This window comes from Phyllopteryx taeniolatus, unplaced genomic scaffold (genome assembly GCF_024500385.1).
Source record: "Phyllopteryx taeniolatus isolate TA_2022b unplaced genomic scaffold, UOR_Ptae_1.2 contig_56, whole genome shotgun sequence".
NCBI classification, from domain to species: Eukaryota; Metazoa; Chordata; class Actinopteri; order Syngnathiformes; family Syngnathidae; genus Phyllopteryx; species Phyllopteryx taeniolatus.
Window position 1 is genome coordinate 89,387 of NW_026903514.1, and position 19,649 is coordinate 109,035.

The 19,649-nt window shown below is 45.6% G+C and overlaps 3 non-coding genes across 3 annotated transcripts; all 3 read left to right on the top strand.

Moving 5' to 3' along the window:
- Window positions 1-2,651: 2,651 nt before the first annotated feature.
- On the top strand, window positions 2,652-2,724 carry trnav-uac (transfer RNA valine (anticodon UAC)). The gene has a single exon. It is a non-coding gene; the product is annotated as a tRNA-Val (tRNA).
- Window positions 2,725-15,417: 12,693 nt separating this feature from the next.
- Window positions 15,418-15,489, top strand: trnad-guc (transfer RNA aspartic acid (anticodon GUC)). Its single transcript has one exon. It is a non-coding gene; the product is annotated as a tRNA-Asp (tRNA).
- An 865-nt stretch (window positions 15,490-16,354) lies between these two features.
- On the top strand, window positions 16,355-16,426 carry trnad-guc (transfer RNA aspartic acid (anticodon GUC)). The gene has a single exon. It is a non-coding gene; the product is annotated as a tRNA-Asp (tRNA).
- Window positions 16,427-19,649: the final 3,223 nt, after the last annotated feature.

Consider the following 19,649-nt stretch of genomic DNA (forward strand, 5'->3'; position numbering starts at 1 on the left):
TTTTTCCTGCTCAGTTTGTGGTCAAAGATTCACTCAGAAGGAAACCTTGAAAATCCACACAAGAACCCACACTGGTGAGAAACCCTTTTCCTGCTCAGATTGTGGCCAAAGATTCTCTCAGAGGGGAGTTTTAAATAGACACACAAGAACCCACACTGGTGAGAAACCTTTTTCCTGCTCTGGTTAGCGCGTCTGCCTCACAGTTCTGAGTACCGGCGTTCAATCCCCGAACCGGCCTGTGTGGAGTTTGCATGTTCTCCCCGTGCCTGCGTGGGTTTTCTCCGGGCACTCCGGTTTCCTCCCACATCCCAAAAACATGCATTAATTGGAGACTCTAAATTGCCCGCAGGTGTGAATGGGACTGCGAATTGTTGTTTGTTTGCTTGTGCCCTGCGATTGGCTGGCAACCAATTCAGGGTGAACCCCGCCTCCTGCCCGATGATAGCTGGGATAGGCTCCAGCACGCCCGTGACCCGAGTGAGGAGAAGTGGCTCGGAAAATGGATGGATGGATGGATAACCTTGACTTACACACGTTTTTCAAATCCACAAATATATCCGCGATTTACACGTGTTTTATATGTTTTGTTGTTTGCATTTATTATGTGAGTTGATTTTATTTTTTTTCCCGCCTGTGGTTCTGAGCCGCCGGTCCCCCGGGAGAACACCGGCTTCCGTAGGGCAGGAATGAAGGAAGACTTTGAGACACCGTGGCTTTTGGGGCAATTAGATTTCTTGAACAAGCCTTAGTGTCACAGCAGCTGCTTACAAAAGCAAAAAAGACTCCCCAAAACTCCTGGACGCCAGTTCTTAAGGTTGAATTATCTGAGCGTGGAGTTAACGCAGCCGAACAGATGGTCCACTTATCTCGTAAAACACAAAACAGACTTCTTTGAAGACCCCAACCCCTGTTGTAAAACAAAGACAGGTTAGTGTCCGAAAAGACAAGGATGGCACTAATAAACGCACAAATGGCCGTGGGAATTCCATTAATGTAGAAATACAAAGAAAAGATGGTTGGCTTGCTAACTGCCCAAAACACTCTCAAAAGAACTCGGACTTCAGTAATGCTTAAATATCCTCCATTATGACTTATCATTTGTAAATATTCAATTCTGCTTGTGAGTTGGTTTCTTGGGCTGGTCTGTCAAAAACTGCATGTCCGCTTTGGGGTACTACAGCCATCACAGTTTCCGTAGTGTAGTGGGTACCATGTTCGCCTAATACGTGAAAGGTCTTCAGTTCAAGACTGGGTGAAAACTGCTTCTTGCATATCAGGGAGCTGTTGTACGTGGTTTGCTGGTGATGTTCTGCAGTGAAAGTTACCATAGGTTAGTGGTGTGCATGTGCACATCATTTGTGAAAGGTTCCTGTTTCAAAACTTTGTATGAGCAAGTCCTGGTTAATATTATTATTATTTTTTTAATTAATCTGCCTTTAAAAACAGCTCCGACAAAAACCTTCTCCCCGTCGGGAATCAAATCTTGAGCTCCTGCTCGGACACCGTGAATAGTTCTGCCAGTGAAGTGGGAATCAGGATCGAGAGGCTGTGTGTGAAGATTCTCAACTTGTGTGTGTGTGTGTGTGTTTGTGTGTATTTTGACAACTGCGTTCCGTTTGTCTCAAAAATAAATGCGTGTGCCCGCTGATCTACAAATGCACCATCAATACACAAACAGAATTGAATATTTACAAATGATGAGTTATGATAAATGCACAGACAACATAAAAATAAACATGTAAATTGCAGATATGTTTGCGGATTTGAAAAACACGTATGTAAGTCACAGATATATTTGTGTCAAAGATTTTGACACATAGTTTTTCATGGCAGATAAAAAGAAAAAGAATTAACTAACAAGCCTTGTTTCCACCCAGTTTCAAACAAGTGACCTTTTGCGTGTGAGGCAAACATGATAAGCACTACACGATGGAAATTGCTGGTTTGCTTTGTCTAACCGCCCCAACAGTACTTTTGGGAGCTGCCAGCCAGCAACCCTGGAAAAAAAAAAACTGCATTTGACGTTTTGGACAGTAAATCGTGGAATAATCAATCATTGATTCATTCTTTCATCTTCCGTCCCGCTTCTCCTCACTCGCCTTGGAAAAGTCTGAGGCGCTACCTTCAGGCCAGAGGGCATGCGAAGAAAATGCGGTTTTGGGCACATCCTCCGAGCGCACCGGCCCATGTCACCCTTCCCACCATCACCAACAGCTGCAGAAACGTGCGTACGCCAGCCACGAAGTTGGCGTGAGGCACCGCACGCTCATTTCACTTGATACATCTGAACTTTGCCGTGAAAAAGAAGGTACGCCACGTTTTTGTGCAGACGTTTTCTGGATTTGAGCGTACGCCATGTTTCAGAAGGAAAGCCACGCAAGTTTTTGTACATGAGGCCCCTGATGACTTGTTTCTCCTGGATGTGTAGATGGTAGTCGTGACTCTGTTTTTTTTTTGTCCTTGTTTCCTATTTTTAGTTTTAGGATTATTTTTTTTTTAGATTATTGATACGACTATGATTTATGGTCCAAAACAGTGAAATGCACTTTTGTTTTGGTTTTTCCATCGGGTCACGTGAAACTTGCTGCCGGCTGGCAGCTCCCCTTAGCATGTGGTGGCGCAGTCCGCCTTGGGTCATAACTGCAGCAGCAGTTTCCATAGTGTAGTGGTTATCATGTTCGCCTTACACGCGAAAGGTCCTCGGTTCGAAACCATGTGGAAACAGCTAATCTTTCGAGCTGCTGTCTGTAGTTTGCCGGCCCCGTTTTACGTCTCAACAGACACAAAAGTATGATTTTTCCGGGACGACTTCTCAGATGTTCCAAATGTCAGCGATATGCACACAAGGGAGACAGAGTTGTCCAAAATGTGGAGGAGAACACAGGGTGACATTTGGGTGTGGATGCAAAGTAAGAAAGACGTAATCAGTCTGGTTAAAGTGGTCAATAAATTCAATAAATTCAGTGAAGAGGGTCCAAAATAAAAAACAGAGTGAGAATATTGCCATGCCAACAGAAAATGTGATTCTCTGTATGGCGTACGTCATAAATTGTGTGGAAATTGCAGTAAAACAGAAAACAGAAAGGATTGAAATTAGTGTTAAGGCAGCAGAGAAGAAAACCTGTCATGCATGAGGCCTGCAAGGATGTGGCACAAAAATGGAGGTGGAACAGGAGCATCTGGGCAGAGGACCCAGATTGATCAAATATCATGCTAATAATATAATGGAACGCAAGAGGTTTATTAGCCAATGGACAAGAGTTTAAAGGATTCACGAAAGAATTTGAAAAGAAACCTGATGTTATCTGTGTCCAGGAAACATGGCTTAAACCAGCATAAGATTTTGTAATTAATGGATATGAAAGTATTAGAAGAGATAGAGTAGTGGAGGTGGACGAGCGATTTTTCTCAATCAAAATATACAATATAGAATTACAAAATTACAAAAGAAGGTAAATGATAAATTGTAATAATCCGTGTATGAAGCTTCCACTTCAAATATTGGATGAACTGGTTATGTATATGACAGGTAGGATGGTATGGTGTGGGGATTTTAATGCGCATAGTACATTATGGGATGGCAATAATGATAAGAACGGAGTGGTAGTGGAGGAAATAATAGAGATAAAAACTTGGTGTGTTTGAATGTTGGGAGAGGAACAAAAATGAACATGGGGACAGGATCAGGAACAGCAATAGACCTGACAAACATGTCAGGTCTATTGCTGTTCCTGATCTATTCTATATGAGTTGGCTGGTTTGTGTGAGTGGGATGGAATTAAGAGAACAACTGTAGGAAGTGACCATTATCCAGGTTTTAAACCTGACGCGATTCCTGCGTCACTTCCGGTTTAGTGTGATTTTATGTTTCAGCATTATAAATCAAGCTATTTGGTCTCGTAAAGGGTCACTTTTTCTACGTATAAAATTTAGGAGAAAGCGACGACAAACCTTTTATCTGTTTTGTAATCCGAAGGTTGCTACAGGAATTAGATGACTTCTCGAAAGCCAGAGGTCTTTTGTCGAACCCAAACACACACAAATGATACAGGTCGTGAATTTTTATAGAAAATTTCATGAGCTCTACCAGGGGGAATCTACAAGGAAACAAGGCAGGAAAAAGCAAACGAAGGACAAACATTGGTAGGAAGAGGCTGAGCTTGTGATGTGAGGGTGGAATGAGGGTGTATTGACAATGCATATAGCTGGGGGTTCCTGTCCTTCTTAATCTAAAGACAAATATGCACGAATCTGTACTTTCAGTAGACCACAAGCTGGACTTACTTTGCATGGAACAGAATTTAGGCAGGCTGGTCGATTTCCCGGATGTTTGGCCGGTCTGGTCTGCACGGGGAACAGGTGGATTTGGCGGAAAAGGAAGGGAAAAAAAGGAGAGCAGGAAAAAAACATGTTCCCAGGCAGGGCGGCCGGAGCCCGTATGTCGCTATTCGCAAGACGTTCGGAGTGGACGTGCGCTCCCCGCTTCCTTCCCAACGGAGTTTCAGCGGGCACCCGAAAGGGTAGCTCGGAGCGCTGGCAGGATGCCCTGCGGTGGGGAAGGGTCCGATGTGTCCTCGCCACCTCATGGTGCGAGGTGGGGCTTCCTGGCTAAGCCAGTCTTCTGCAAGTTGGTCGAACAAGAGCCAGCAAACAAAGGGGGCTCCGGCTTTCATGGCCAGCCGCCAAAAGGGTGGCTTCCACCCCCCCGCCCTCCCAGACAGAAGGAACAAATGTCACTGTTGCTTAATGAGGAGCCACCAAACAGCAGGTTCCTCACCTTCTTGGTGATCAAGCCAGTTTCCCAAAAAGTTTTAAAAAACTATGGAGAAAACTCTGCTCCCACTGTTCAAATTGGTGTCCTTCACCACGGATGGAGCACCTGCAAGTGTTGGCCGCTTGAATGGATTTATTGCCAAGTGCAGGGAGGACGACGCTTTTCCAGACTGCCTTAATTACCGCTGCATAATACACCAACAAGCACTATGCGCGAAAATGCTCAACATGAAGGAAATAATGGATTTAGCAAAGAAGATCGCCTGTTCTATTCGCGCCAGATCTCTTTTCCGTGCACATCTGGATAACGCTGACAGTAACTACTCTGAGTTACTGTTGCACACTGATGTCGGAGATTAAGGTTTTTCTCAGTGAAGCTAAATATGCAGAATATAGCCAATTAGCATTTTTAACTGATCTGACCAACATGCTGAATGAACTGAACCTAGAGCTGCAAGGAAAAGATAAAACTTTCAAACGAAAAATGCGACATTTCTCCTCAAAGATTTGGCAAACTTCAAAAACCTTGTGTCGCAGTTGGAGACGCAAGGGAAATCATGTGTGCAGCTTGACAGCGTACGCGACACAGAACAGATTGATAATCGTCTGTCAGAGTTTGACAAACGATTTCAAGACTTTGCATTACTCGAGCCAATCGCTACGTTCATGTGTTACCCTTTTCAGGAAGATGCTGGGGTTGTTTCACTCGCATCAAAAATGGCAACACTCTTTGACCTCAATTCTACTGGAGTAGAGGAGGAGATTTTGACATTACAAGCCGATATTGCGCTGAAGTCCAAAGCTCGTGGACAGTTCTGGTGCTTACTCACAGAGGAGAAGTACCCCAACATGAGGAAACGTGCAACCTGTTTGACTGCATTATTCGGCTCAACTTATTTATGCCAGTCAGCCTTTTCTCACATGAAGATCATCAAGTCCAAGTACTGATGATCATTTGGAAGTGTGCTTGAGGCTAGCTGTCAGCAGCGACTGTCCGGATTATGCATCTCTGGCTGATTCCATTCAGTGCAAGTCATCAGAGTAAGCTCAGGACAAAAAAATTGTTGTGTTCAGCAATATGGGTTCACACAGTTATGCAAGGTAAAAAAAGCATCATCCCTAAAGTGTTGTGTGAGCCAACGGGGATTTGAACGCCTCCCCGTGTGAATTGGCCTGCTACTAGCGGCTAGTATCTGTTACCCGCTATAGTGGACTCACGGATGGGTGGACCAGCTTGAGGTCCATCCAGTATTACACAGCCTCACTCCGTACGCCGTGCGTAGACCCACACAGCAGAGACACTTAATGGCAAGTTGACTGTTTATTCTGTTCGCAAGCCCTCAAGCTCACAAGCTAGTGAGATAACAAGCTCGCTCGATCACGGCTGGTAAATCCAATAGGTCAGCGCCTCGCTGACATATTGACCTTTACTCTTTGAATTAAACTACTGAAATTAAGTTTTCCACGATTCATTCATCAGCATTAACAACAGCTGCAAACGTTTTGGCCCTTTTTTCCTCATTTTTTTGCAGAACCACTGACACTGTTTCATTATTTACTTTTTTTTTTTTTTTAGGGCTAACAATGCCTTTGACTTTGATTTAATATACATGGTAAATGCAAACACAGAGTAGTTAATTTTCAGTTAATGTTTTTGGTTAAATTAAAAGATGGCATCGTTAAAATTGTCAGGGGGAGCGTTTTATCATGATTTGTTTTCTACTTTGTAAAGTTAATTGAGTTTTTACGTTGTCTTCTTAGTTTAAGCACATGAGCTTTTGTTTTGGAGGATAGACACTGGAACTCACGCCGTAGCGCTAACGGTAACTTCCAAAAACAAAAGTAACAAGACGACAAATCCGGAAAAGAGACACAAATGAAACCAAATGACCTGTGCTGCATATTTATTCCTTGGGCGACCCTCCGATGAACCGAAGAGAAAGATAGCCAGAAGTTTGATATTTGCCTGACATTCGCCAGGGACTCTCTACAAGTTACACGACAATTTTCACTGCAAATCAATCCAAACACTTTCTTTCATTCTGATTGCTGTTGGAGTTGGCAATGGGTTGCGGGTCATCATTGCCCCGTGACCGTCTCGCCCCACCCCTGCCAGTCTCCCCAATTTGAATGCATGGCACCCCAGCACACATGATCACAGTACAGCAATAATGGTAATGTTTAGGAATATGTTTGACGATTATTCCCTTTTAGTGATTTTTAATTGCATCCAGTTTTTCTATGATGCAAGATATCAGCAAACCTTGACCTGTAGAAAGGAGTGGCCTCCCATTGCCACCTACTACAGCAAACACAATGAAAATCTTTTGATATATGCTGATTTGTTCCTCATTTGTCACCCTGGGATGTGTAACTTGTAGACGGTCCCTAACACAGACTGAAAGCGACATGTCGACTCAAGCGCCATTATTGCCGTTATTACATCTACATTTTGGGTGACCAGAAATCCAGCCGCAAACTTTTTTTACAGACAGTTTCTGAAATTTTCCTCCACATACTACACATGTGAAATAGTCTAAAATGTTGTAATGAGGCCGAGTACGAGCGTGTGAGAACTGAATGTTAGGCGAATATCAAACATCCGGGCAACTTTCTCTCGGTATATTTATTAAGATGTGAAGGAGCTAGTTTGACTTTTACTCGTTGGGAAAATAAGCGTTCGGATATAACCTGTTTTGAGGTTTGCTGTTTTTCCAAACTCTTTTCAGTTCGAGCTGTGCAGTATGTGTAACCAAGGAGACGCTGCGCTCTTTGTGACGTACGCAGTCACGTGATGAAAGAGCATCAGTGTATAGAAAACCTCAGGGGGCTTTCCAAAAGTAATCAGTTCCAAGACCAGCAAGAAGCTCGTATCTTGACTTCAGCCATGGAGGGTCCATTTTTCATCAGGTATGTAAACGTTGACGAGACGTTAAAGGACTTGCTCGTAATCTTCTTCTTATTCTTTTCCTTTCGGCTTGTCCCGTTAGGGGTCGCCACAGCGCGTCATCCTTTTCCAGTTCATGCCTCCATCTTTCTAACTGTTCCTCCAGCTGCTCCCTGCTTTCACTGCAGATCACAATGTAGTCTGCAAACATCACGGTCCACGGGGATTCCTGTCTAACCTCATCTGTCAGCCTATCCATCACCACTGCAAAAAGGAAGGGGCTCAGGGCTGATCCCTGATGCAGTCCCACCTCCACCTTAAATTCGTCTGTCACACTTACAGCACACCTCACCGCTGTTCTGCCCTCGTACACCGAGAGCCTGTCTCACCTCTTCCCGAAAAGCTCCACAACACTCGTCCTGTCTCAGCTTCCACCACATGGTTCTCTTCTCTGCCTTTGTCTTCCTAATATTCCTCCCCACCACCAGAGTCATCTTACACACCACCATCCTATGCTGTCTAGCCACACTCTCCCCTACCACAACCTTACATTTGGTAACCTCCTTCAGATTACATCGTCTGCACAAGATGTAATCCACCTGCGTGCTTCTACCTCCGCTCTTGTAGGTCACCCGATGTTCGTGCCTCTTCTGGAAAAAAGTGTTAACTCCAGCCATTTGCATCCTTGTTGCAAAGTCTACCACCATCTGTCCCTCCAAGTTCCTCTCCTGGATGCCGTAATTATCCATCACTTCTTTATCACCCCTATTTCCTTCACCGACATATCCATTACAATCTGCACCAATCACGACTCTCTCGCTGTCTGGGATGCTCAGAACTACTTCGTCTTGCTCCTTCCAGAATTTCTCTTTCACCTCTCGGTCATAGGTCATAGTGGTCTTTCACCACTTATCACATTATACATAACACCCTCAATTTCAGGTTTCAGCCTCATCACTCGATCTGATACTCTTTTCACCTCCAAGACATTCTGAGCCAACTCTTCTTTTAAAATAACCCAGACTCCATTTCTCTTCCCATCTACACCATGGTAAAATAATTTCAACCCTGCCCCTAAACTTTGAGCCTTACTGCCTTTCCACCTGGTCTCCTGGACACACAATATATTAACCTTTCTCCAAATCATCATGTCAACCAACTCCCGAGATTTTCTGTCATAGTCCCAACATTCAAAGTCCCAACATTCAAAGTCCCCACATTCAGTTCTAGGCTCTGTGCTTTCCTCTTCTCTCTCTGCCGAAGAACCCGCTTTCCACCTCACCTTCTTCTTTGACTTCGACCCACAGTAGCTGAATTTTCAACGGTGCCCTGCAGGTTTACGGCGCCGGTGGCGGATGTTTTTAACCCGGGCCACGACCGATCCAGTATGGAATTTTTTGGATGAACGCTCATATTTGTTTGGCAAAGTTTTAAGCCGGATGCCCTTCCTGACGCAACCCTCTGCATTTATCCATGCTTGGGACCGGCCTGCAGTTTGCACTGACTTGTGCCCCCCATAGGGCTGCATCAAAAAATCTTGCGTTGGCTTGGAATCGAACCCAGGTCAACTGCTTGGAAGGTAGCTATTCTCACCACTATACCACCAACGCCTGCTTCTATACCACCAACACATGCATCCTATATATGTGGCTGATATAACCACTGCCGGAGTGAGATTTTTTGAAACTGAAACAATGTCCAAGCATAAACCCAATAAAAAGATATTACAAACAAATGAGCTTCACAAAACATGTGGAAGTATAGTCTCAATATTAGTAGATACAGTGTCAAAACAAATTTCAAAACAGACAATTAAAATCCCAAAATATGAATATGAAAATATGAAATATAAAAATGACTAACGGCGGCACGGTGGCCGACTGGTTAGAGCGTCAGCCTCACAGTTCTGAGGACCCGGGTTCAATCCCCGGCCCCGCCTGTGTGTAGTTTGCATGTTCTCCCTGTCCCTGTGTGGGTTTTCTCCGGGCACTCTGGTTTCCTCCCACATCCCAAAAAACATGCATTAATTGGAGACTCTATATTGCTGGTTACATTTAAAAAAAATTACTGAATCTATTTCCAAATACTGGTTTTGGATCGTATCGTTCTCGATAAAACATTGTCCTTGAATCAAATCATCCACCACGAATTGTGATACGAATCGAATCACTGCCGAAATTAGTCGTTACACCCCTAGTGGTTAGTCCTCTGCGTTGTGGTCCCAGCAACCCCGGTTGAAATCTTGGTTACGGCAGGTACAAAGTCCTCCAATGACTTTTTTTATTTTATTTTTATTTTTTTTATTTATTTTTTTTAATTGTTTATTTTTTAAATATATATATTTTTAATTATCTTTAGTGCTGCTGCCGCTGCTGGTGGCATACTAACAATCCTCCATTGGGGCTTGCAGAGGAGGTGGTGTCTGCATCGGGCTCGTGGGGCAATGGAAAACGTGTCTGACTTCAGATCAGAAGATTCTAGGTTCGACTTCTGGCTAGCTCGGTCGTAGTTTAGCATGTGGTGGTCAACCCGAGCCAAAATTGTTGTGTTGGACACGTTCACCTGAAACATCTGGGTTACGCTAACTCACGCAACACTGTCAACATGGTGAGTTCTTTCCATGACAATATCTAACATAATGGAAACCCCTAAAGTTAAGAACTCATTGAAGTCCTACATCATATTAGTTATTTTCAAAGTTCATAATTTGCAATATAGGAAATAAAAGGCCAACTTTACATCTAATAAGGACTACTGGGGGGGACATAGAATTTCCATTCTAAGTTTTGCCTTCTCAGTGATTCTCACTGTCGGTGATACCCTGATTGAGGTAAATAGAAGCACAAATGGAATCATGAGTGCTTTTGGTGGTCTATCTCCAGAAAACAAGTGTAGCGGACATGCACACCGCAACCTTCTTTTTATTTTTGTGCATCTGGTTTTTCTTCAACCGAACCTGCTTCTTTCCCACTTGAGGTCCGGAAGAAGACCACCCCAAAGATCAGCTGATCTGCGTTCGAGAGTTCACACTGCAATCCTTACTATGATGTACGTCAATGCGTAATAATTGTGGTCAGTTATGTGCTTGCCCAGTCAGTTGGACGGGACGCTTGTCATACTGGATATAACCGATTTTGAGGTTTGCTGTTTTTCCAAACTCTTTTCAGTTCGAGCTGTGCAGTATGACAAGATCTGCTAAGTCGTTTCATGCCATTAATTGACGACGCTGGACGCGAGATTTATGCACAGGTGCGCCGGCCCCTGAAGCGGCCAGAACACAATAGAGAATTCTCCCAGTGCTACGCTCTCATCCTCCTGGATGCGTCGCCGCTACCAAAATCGCAGCCAGATGACAGCTTGACGAAAGGGATGTGCACACCGGAAAACCTGAAGATGTCCACCAGTGGGCGCTCTCGCAACCATTTTTCCAAGCTTTTGAGACCACAAGACCCCTCGGTGAGATGGAAAACTGCGCCCTATGATATATACGCATATTACGGGCCCCGGACCTCATTGGTCCATCCATTCAGCTGTCACTCTAACCTTGATTGTGTCTTTCTTGATTAGCTGGCCGTCACTCTCGGTGCCATCTGTTTTCCCGCCCGGCCCACCCTTTTGTTTCCAAGGCAACGCCTGGAACCCAACTCTTCTGGTGCACCTGCAACGACCACTTGGGCTGTGCAATTCCACAGTGGTCTCCATCACCTTCTGTTGTCATGCGTCGACTTGAGCTGCTTGAAGGCTCCACCCCTCTGCTCTCCTCACTGACCTTCATCTTCACTCTTCAAAGGGACACCAGTGGACGGAACCTTGGTTATATCCTCCTCCTCTTCCTCTTCGATGTGGGGGACCTCTTTGTCCTCCACTTCCTCTCTAATGTGAGGGGGCTCTGGCTCCTGCCGCTCAGTACGAAGATCTTCAGTGATGGCAGCAAGACAGAAGACAACCCACATGAGGAGATTTCAAGTTTTGAATTCAGAACACGCGGCACGGTGGACGACTGGTTAGAGCGTCAGCCTCACAGTTCTGAGGACCAGGGTTCAATCGCCGGCCCCGCCTGTGTGGAGTTTGCATGTTCTCCCCGTGCCTGCGTGGGTTTTCTCTGGGCACTCTGGTTTCCTCCCACATCCCAAAAACATGCATTAATTGGAGACTCTAAATTGCCCGTAGGTGTGACTGTGAGTGCGAATGGTTGTTTGTTTGTATGTGCCCTGCGATTGGCTGGCAACCAGTTCAGGGTGTACCCCGCCTCCTGCCCGATGACAGCTGGGATAGGCTCCAGCACGCCCGCGACCCGAGAGAGGAGAAGCGGCTCAAAAAATGGATGGATGGATAGATAATACAGGTAGACTGCAACAACCGTCACTTCTAATGTCCATCCATTTGGTCACATATCAAATAATATGTATCCCTGAATTGCTTAAAGTGCAAATAACAAAGTCAGGCCACAGAGACAAGTCGCTAGCTGGCATTGCTGATGCATTCCGGTGAAATGAAGTGGGCAAAAGACTCCTCATTAGTATAGTGGAGAGTATCTCCGCCTGTCATGTGGGTTTGATTACACGAAGAGGAGTTGACTTCATGTGGCCCGCAGCTTTTCATGGGGGTCTTCTTTGTGGGGGAACAAAAAAGTCCATCAGCCTGGATTCCAGACAGGGACCTTATGCGTGTTTGGCGAACATAACAACCACTGCACGACTGAAACTGTTCCTCTCGTGCTATCTGTTAGCAGGACCAGCAAACCGCATCGCGAGCTGGCATTGGTGTTCAGGTGCATTGAGGTGTGCTCGACTGTCAGTGACTGTTGGGCAAAAGACTCCTCATTAGTATAGTGGACAGTATCTTCGCCAGTCAAGCGGAAAACCGGGGTTTGATTTCCCGACAGGGACTTGAGTTCATGTGGTCTTTAGCTTTTGGTGGGGCTCTTCTTTGCGGGAAAACAAAAAAGCCCATCAGCCTCGTTTCCAAAGAGGGACCTTACGCGTGTTCGGAAAACATAACAACCACTGCACGACTGAAACTGTTACGCTCATGCTATATCTGTCAGCAGAACCAGCCAACTGCCTCGCGAGCTGGCATTACCGATGCGTTCAGGTGCATTGTGTGCTTGACACTAGGTGAAGGTAAGGTAAAAGACTCCTCGTTACTATAGTGGACAGTATCGCCGCCTGTCATACGGAAGAGTGGTGTTCGATTCGCTGACGGGGATTTGATTTAATGTGGTCTTTAGCTTTTGGTGGGGCTCTTCTTTTCGGGAAAACAAAAAAGCCCATCATCCTCGTTTCCAAACAGGGACTTTACGCGTTTGGCGAACATAACAACCACGACATGACTCAAACTGTTGCTCACGTGCTATCTGTTAGCAGGACCAGCAAACTGCCTCGCTTCCTGGAATTGCCGGTGTTCAGGTGCATTGACGTGTGCTTGACAACCAGTGAATATAAGCTACAAGACTCCTCGGTAGTACAGTGGACAGTATCTCTGCCTGTCACGCGGAAGACCCGGGTTCGGTTCCCCTAGGTGGAGGTGAGTTCATGTGGTCTTCAGGATTTTGTGGGGCTCTTCTTTGCGGGAAAACATAAAAGCCCTTCAGCCTCGTTTCCAAACACGGACATGATGCGTTTGGCAAACAAAATAACGACTATAACTGTTCCTCTCGTGATATCTGTTAGCAGGACCAGCAAACCGCATCGCTTGCTGGCATTGGCGTTCAGGTGCATTGAGGTGTGCTCGACAGTCAGTGACTGTTGGGCAAAAGACTCCTCATTAGTATAGTGGACAGTATCTTCGCCAGTCAAGCGGAAAACCGGGGTTTGATTCCCCAATGGGGACTTGAGTTCATGTGGTCTTTAGCTTTTGGTGGGGCTCTTCTTTGCGGGAAAACAAAAAAGCCCATCAGCCTCGTTTCCAAAGAGGGACCTTACGCGTGTTCGGCGAACATAACAACCACTGCACGACTGAAACTGTTACGCTCATGCTATCTGTCAGCAGAACCAGCCAACTGCCTCGCGAGCTCCAAAAAGCCAATCCTTGACACTTGGTTAAGGTAAGGTAAGGTAAAAGACTCCTCGTTACTGTAGTGGACAGTATCTCCGCCTGTCACACGGAAGACTGGTGTTCGATTCCCTGACGAGGATTTGATTTAATGTGGTCTTTAGATTTTGGTGGGGCTCTTCTTTTCGGGAAAAAAAAAACAAAACATTATCCTCGTTTCCAAACAGGGACCTTACGCGTTTGGCGAACATAACAAACACTACATGACTCAAACAGTTGCTAACGTGCTATCTGTTAGCATAACCAGCATACTGCCTCGCTTCCTGGAATTGCCGGTGTTCAGGTGCATTGACGTGTGCTTGACACTATCCATCCATCCATCCATTTTCTGAGCCGCTTCTCCTCACTAGGGTCGCGGGCGTGCTGGAGCCTATCCCAGCTGTCATCGGGCAGAAGGCGGGGTACACCCTGAACTGGTTGCCAGCCAATCGCAGGGCACATAGAAACTAACAACCATTCACACTCACAGTCATGCCTACGGGCAATTTAGAGTCTCCAATTAATGCATGTTTTTGGGATGTGGGAGGAAACCGGAGTGCCCGGAGAAAACCCACGCAGGCACGGGGAGAACATGCAAACTCCACACAGGCGGGGACGGGGATTGGACCCCGCACCTCAGAACTGTGAGGCTGACGCTCTAACCAGTCGGCCACCGTGCCGTCTGCTTGACACTAGGTGAACATAACATGTTTTCCGGAAAACAAAAAAGCCCATCATCCTCGTTTTCCAAACAGGGACCTTACGCGTTTGGCAAACATAACAACCACTACATGACTCAAACTGTTGCTAACGTGCTATCTGTTAGCGGGACCAGCAAACTGCCTGGCTTCCAGGAATTGCCGATGCATTCAGGTGCATTGACGTGTGCTTGACAAACAGTGAACGTAGTATGCAAGACTCCTCGTTAGTATAGTGGACAGTATCTCCGCCTGTCACGCTGAAGACCGGGTTTCGATTCCCTGACGGGGAGCTGATATAATGTGGTCGTTACCTTTTGGTGGCGCTCTTCTTTTCGGGAAAACAAAAAAGCCAATCTTCCTTGTTTTCCAAACAGGGACCTTACGCGTTTGGCGAACATAACAACCACGACATGACTCAAACTGTTGCTAACGTGCTATCTGTTAGCAGGACCAGCAAACTGCCTGGCTTCCAGGAATTGCTGCGTTCAGGTGCATTGACGTGTGCTTGACAAACAGTGAACGTAGGCTACAAGACTCCTCGTTAGTATAGTGGACCGTATCGCCGCTTGTCATGCTGAAGACCGGGTTTCGATTCCCCGACGGGGAGCTGATATAATGTGGTCGTAACCTTCTGGTGGGGCTCTTCTTTTCGGAAAAACAAAAAAGCCCATCATCCTCGTTTCCAAAGAGGGACCTTATGCGTGTTTTGCGAACATAACAACCACTGCACGACTGAAACTGTTACGCTCATGCTATCTGTCATCAGAACCAGCCAACTACCTCACGAGCTGGCATTACCAATGCGTTCAGGTGCATTGACGTGTGCTTGACACAAGGTGAAGGTAAGGTAAAAGACTCAGCGTTAGTATAGTGGACAGTATCTCCGCCTGTCACTGCACAACTGAAACTGTTGCTAACGTGCTATCTGTTAGCAGGACCAGCAAACTGCCTCGCTTCCTGTAATTGCCGGTGTTCAGGTGCATTGACGTGTGTTTGACACTAGGTGAAGGTAAGGTATAAGACTCCTCGTTAGTATAGTGGACAGTATCTCTGCCTGTCACGCGGAAGACCGGGGTTCGATTCCCCGACGGGGAGTTGAGTTCATGTGGTCTTCAGGATTTTGTGGGGCTCTTCTTTGCGGGAAAACAAAAAAGACCATCAGCCTCGTTTCCAATCACGGAAATGACGCGTTTGGCAAACAAAACAACCACTGCACGACTGAAACTGTTCCTCTCGTGCTGTCTGTTAGCAGGACCAGCAAGCTGGCATTGGCGTTCAGGTGCATTGAGGTGTGCTCGACAGTCAGTGACTGTTGGGCAAAAGACTCCTCATTAGTATAGTGGACAGTATCTTCGCCAGTCAAGCGGAAAACCGGGGTTTGATTCCCCGACGGGGACTTGTGTTCATGTGGTCTTTAGCTTTTGGTGGGGCTCTTCTTTGCAGGAAAACAAAAAAGCCCATCATCCTCGTTTCCAAAGAGGGACCTTATGCGTTTTCGGCGAACATAACAATCACTGCACGACTGAAACTGTTACGCTCATGCTATCTGTCAGCAGAACCAGCCAACTGCCTCGCGAGCTGGCATTACCAATGCGTTCAGGTGCATTGACGTGTGCTTGACACAAGGTGAAGGTAAGGTAAAAGACTCCTCGTTACTATAGTGGACAGTATCTCCTCCTGTCACACGGAAAACTGGTGTTCGATTCGCTGACGGGGATTTGATTTAATGTGGTCTTTAGCTTTTGGTGGGGCTCTTCTTTTCGGGACAACAAAAAAGCCCATCATCCTCGTTTACAAACAGGGACAAGACGCGTTTGGCAAACAAAACAACCACTGCACGACTGAAACTGTTCCTCTCGTGCTATCTGTTAGCAGGACCAACAAACCGCATCGCGAGCTGGCATTGGCGTTCAGGTGCGTGGAGGTGTGCTCGACACTCAGTGATTGTTAGGCAAAAGACTCCTCGTTAGTATAGTGGACAGTATCTCCGCCTGTCACGTGGAAGACCGGGGTTCGATTCCCCGACGGGGAGTTGATATAATGTGGTCATTTGCTTTTGGTGGCGCTCTTCTTTACGGGAAAACAAAAAAAAACATCATCCTCGTTTCCAAACAGGGACCTTACGCGTTTGGCAAACATAACAACCACTACATGACTCAAGCTGTTGATAATGTGCTATCTGTTAGCAGGACCAGCAAACTGCCTGACTTCCAGGAATTGCCGATGCGTTCAGGTGCATTGACGTGTGCTCGACAAACAGTGAATGTAAGCTACAAGACTTCTCGTTAGTATAGTGGACAGTAACTCCGCCTGTCATACAGAAGACTGGGTTTTAATTCTCCGACGGGGAGTTGGTTTCATTTGGTCTTTAGCTTTTGGTGGCGCTCTTCTTTTCGGGAAAACAAAAAAGCCCATCATCCTCGTTTCCAAAAAGGGACCTTACGCGTTTGGCAAACATAACAACCACTACATGACTCAAACTGTTGCTAACGTGCTATCTGTTAGCAGGACCAGCAAACTGCCTGGCTTCCAGGAATTGCCGATGCGTTCAGGTGCATTGACGTGTTATCGACAAACAGTGAACGTAGGCTACAAGACTCCTCGTAAGTATAGTGGACAGTATCTCCGCCTGTCACGCGGAAGACCGGGTTTCGATTCCCCGACGGGGAGTTGATATAATGTGGTCGTGAGATTCTGGTGGGGCTCTTCTTTTCGGAAAAACAAAAAAGCCCATCATCCTCGTTTCCAAAGAGGGACCTTATGCGTGTTCGGCGAACATAACAACCACTGCACGACTGAAACTGTTACGCTCATGCTATCTGTCAGCAGAACCAGCCAACTACCTCGCGAGCTGGCATTACCAATGCGTTCAGGTGCATTGACGTGTGCTTGACACAAGGTGAAGGAAAGGTAAAAGACTCATCGTTAGTATAGTGGACAGTATCTCCGCCTGTCAGTGCACAACTGAAACTGTTGCTAACGTGCTATCTGTTAGCAGGACCAGCAAACTGCCTCGCTTCCTGGAATTGCCGGTGTTCAGGTGCATTGACGTGTGCTTGACACTAGGTGAAGGTAAGGTAAAAGACTCCTCGTTAGTATAGTGGACAGTATCGCCGCCTGTCACGCGGAAGACCGGGGTTCGATTCCCCGACGGGGAGTTGGTTTCATGTGGTCTACAGGATTTTGTGGGGCTCTTCTTTGCGGGAAAACAAAAAAGCCCATCAGCCTTGTTTCCAAACACGGACATGATGCGTTTGGCAAACAAAACAACCAATGCATGACTGAAACTGTTCCGCTCTTGCTATCTGTCAGCAGAATCAGCCAACTGCCTCGCGAGCTGGCATTACCGATGCGTTCAGGTAAATTGTGTGCTTGACACTAGGTGAAGGTAAGGTAAAAGACTCCTCGTTACTATAGTGAACAATGTCTCTGCCTATCACGCGGAAAACCGGTGTTCGATTCCCCGACGGGGCGTTGAGTTCCTTTGGTCTTTGGCTTTTCGTGGGGGTCTTCTTTGTGGGAAAACAAAAAACCCCATCAGCCTCGTTTCCAAAGAGGGACCTTACATGTGTTCGGCGAACATCACAACCAATCGTGTTTACACACTATAAAAACATCCCACCGCATCCCATCAGTAACACCGCCTTGCGCATTTCCCACATCCTGTACAATAGGCTTGATTGCTTGTGCTGGGACCACAAATAATAACGGAGGTTATATTAAGATATCATATCACAGGTTCTTGCAGATGTTTAAACACTAAAAAGGAATACCACCGCACCACTCAGTAGCACCGCCTTGCTCATTTCCCACATCCTGCCCGGCCCTTTTCTGTCCTCTCTTGTCCTATTGCTTAGTTGTTGTATGTCCTCACCAGGTGCCCCCTGTCCACAAATAACAACACAATTTGAGTTTTGTACCGTTACTTGTGGTCAAATATCTAGACTGTCTTAACGATTTTCTTTGTCAAAATTTATGAGCTGCATGATTTTCTCCACATCTCTGTGGAGATATTTTGGCCCAGTCTTCCTTGCAGAATTGTTTAAATTCAGCAAAAATTGAGGCTTTTCAACCATGAACGCCCTTTTCTAAGGTCATGCCACTGCATTTCAATCTGATTCAAATCTGGATTTTGACAAGGCCACTCAAAAACCTTCATTTTGTTGTTTTAAGCCATTCATAACCTTAACTGAGGCAAGGGAGGCCTGCAGTTCCTTTGAAAGTACTCAATGAAACCAATTACTCAAGTAACTTTAAGAAAAAAAAAATGAAAATCAAGAGCATAAACATAAAATAAAATAAAAAAATAATAATATATGGGAGTTGACACACACCATTTCAATTTTTAACTGCACAAAAAGCAACAACATATGTATTGGGCCCTACAGAAACAATATTTGCTTTATTCACCTAAATGACTTCATGAAGAAGCTGTTTGCGGACCAGACTTAGTTATTGTGTGTGTGTGTGCGACACCATAGGGCGAGGGCTAATTTTGCCATATGCACTACCAAAACAACAATAGAAACATCTGCAACTTACCGCAAGTTGTTTTCTCAAGTTAGAAATGGGCTGAAATATCCAAGTTTTGGCAGTCAAAATTTATGAGCTGCATGACAAAGCTGTTGTTTTTTTGGAGTCTGTAAAGTAAACACACTTGCGCAGCTGTTTACCCACCCCCCAAAAAATTTTCATTTTGATTGGATCATGAAGGCTACTGCCTCGAGTCATCTGATTGGTGAATTGGAGTCAAATGACACTCGTGATCACGTTGGATAGGCGCAAATGCGCCATATAAGGAAGTTGAAGATGTAGTCTAAAAATAGACACGCACACGCAGGAATGGATAAATAAAAGTAGCGAACGGCATGTCGATCATTGTCACGGAGTAAAAGTATCGATCCTTCTTCAAATAAATACTCAAGTAAAAAGTGTGATTGATTTAAAGTACTCTGACAAGTACAGTTTATCTAAAATGTTACTTGAGTAAATGTTACGGAGTAAATGTAGCACGTTACGACCCACCTCTGTGTAAAACAAAACACTTTCTGTACAGTTCATGAATGGATACCACTTGCAGCACAGGTGTCAAACTCTAGGCCCGGGGACGTGATCCGGCCCGCCACATCATTTTATGTGGCCCGCGAAAGCAAATCATGTGTCAACTTCCATGATTCTTGCTAAAATCTGTTCCAAATTTGTGTATAATATTCATATGTCGGCGACACGGTGGAAGACTGGTTAGAGCGTCTGCC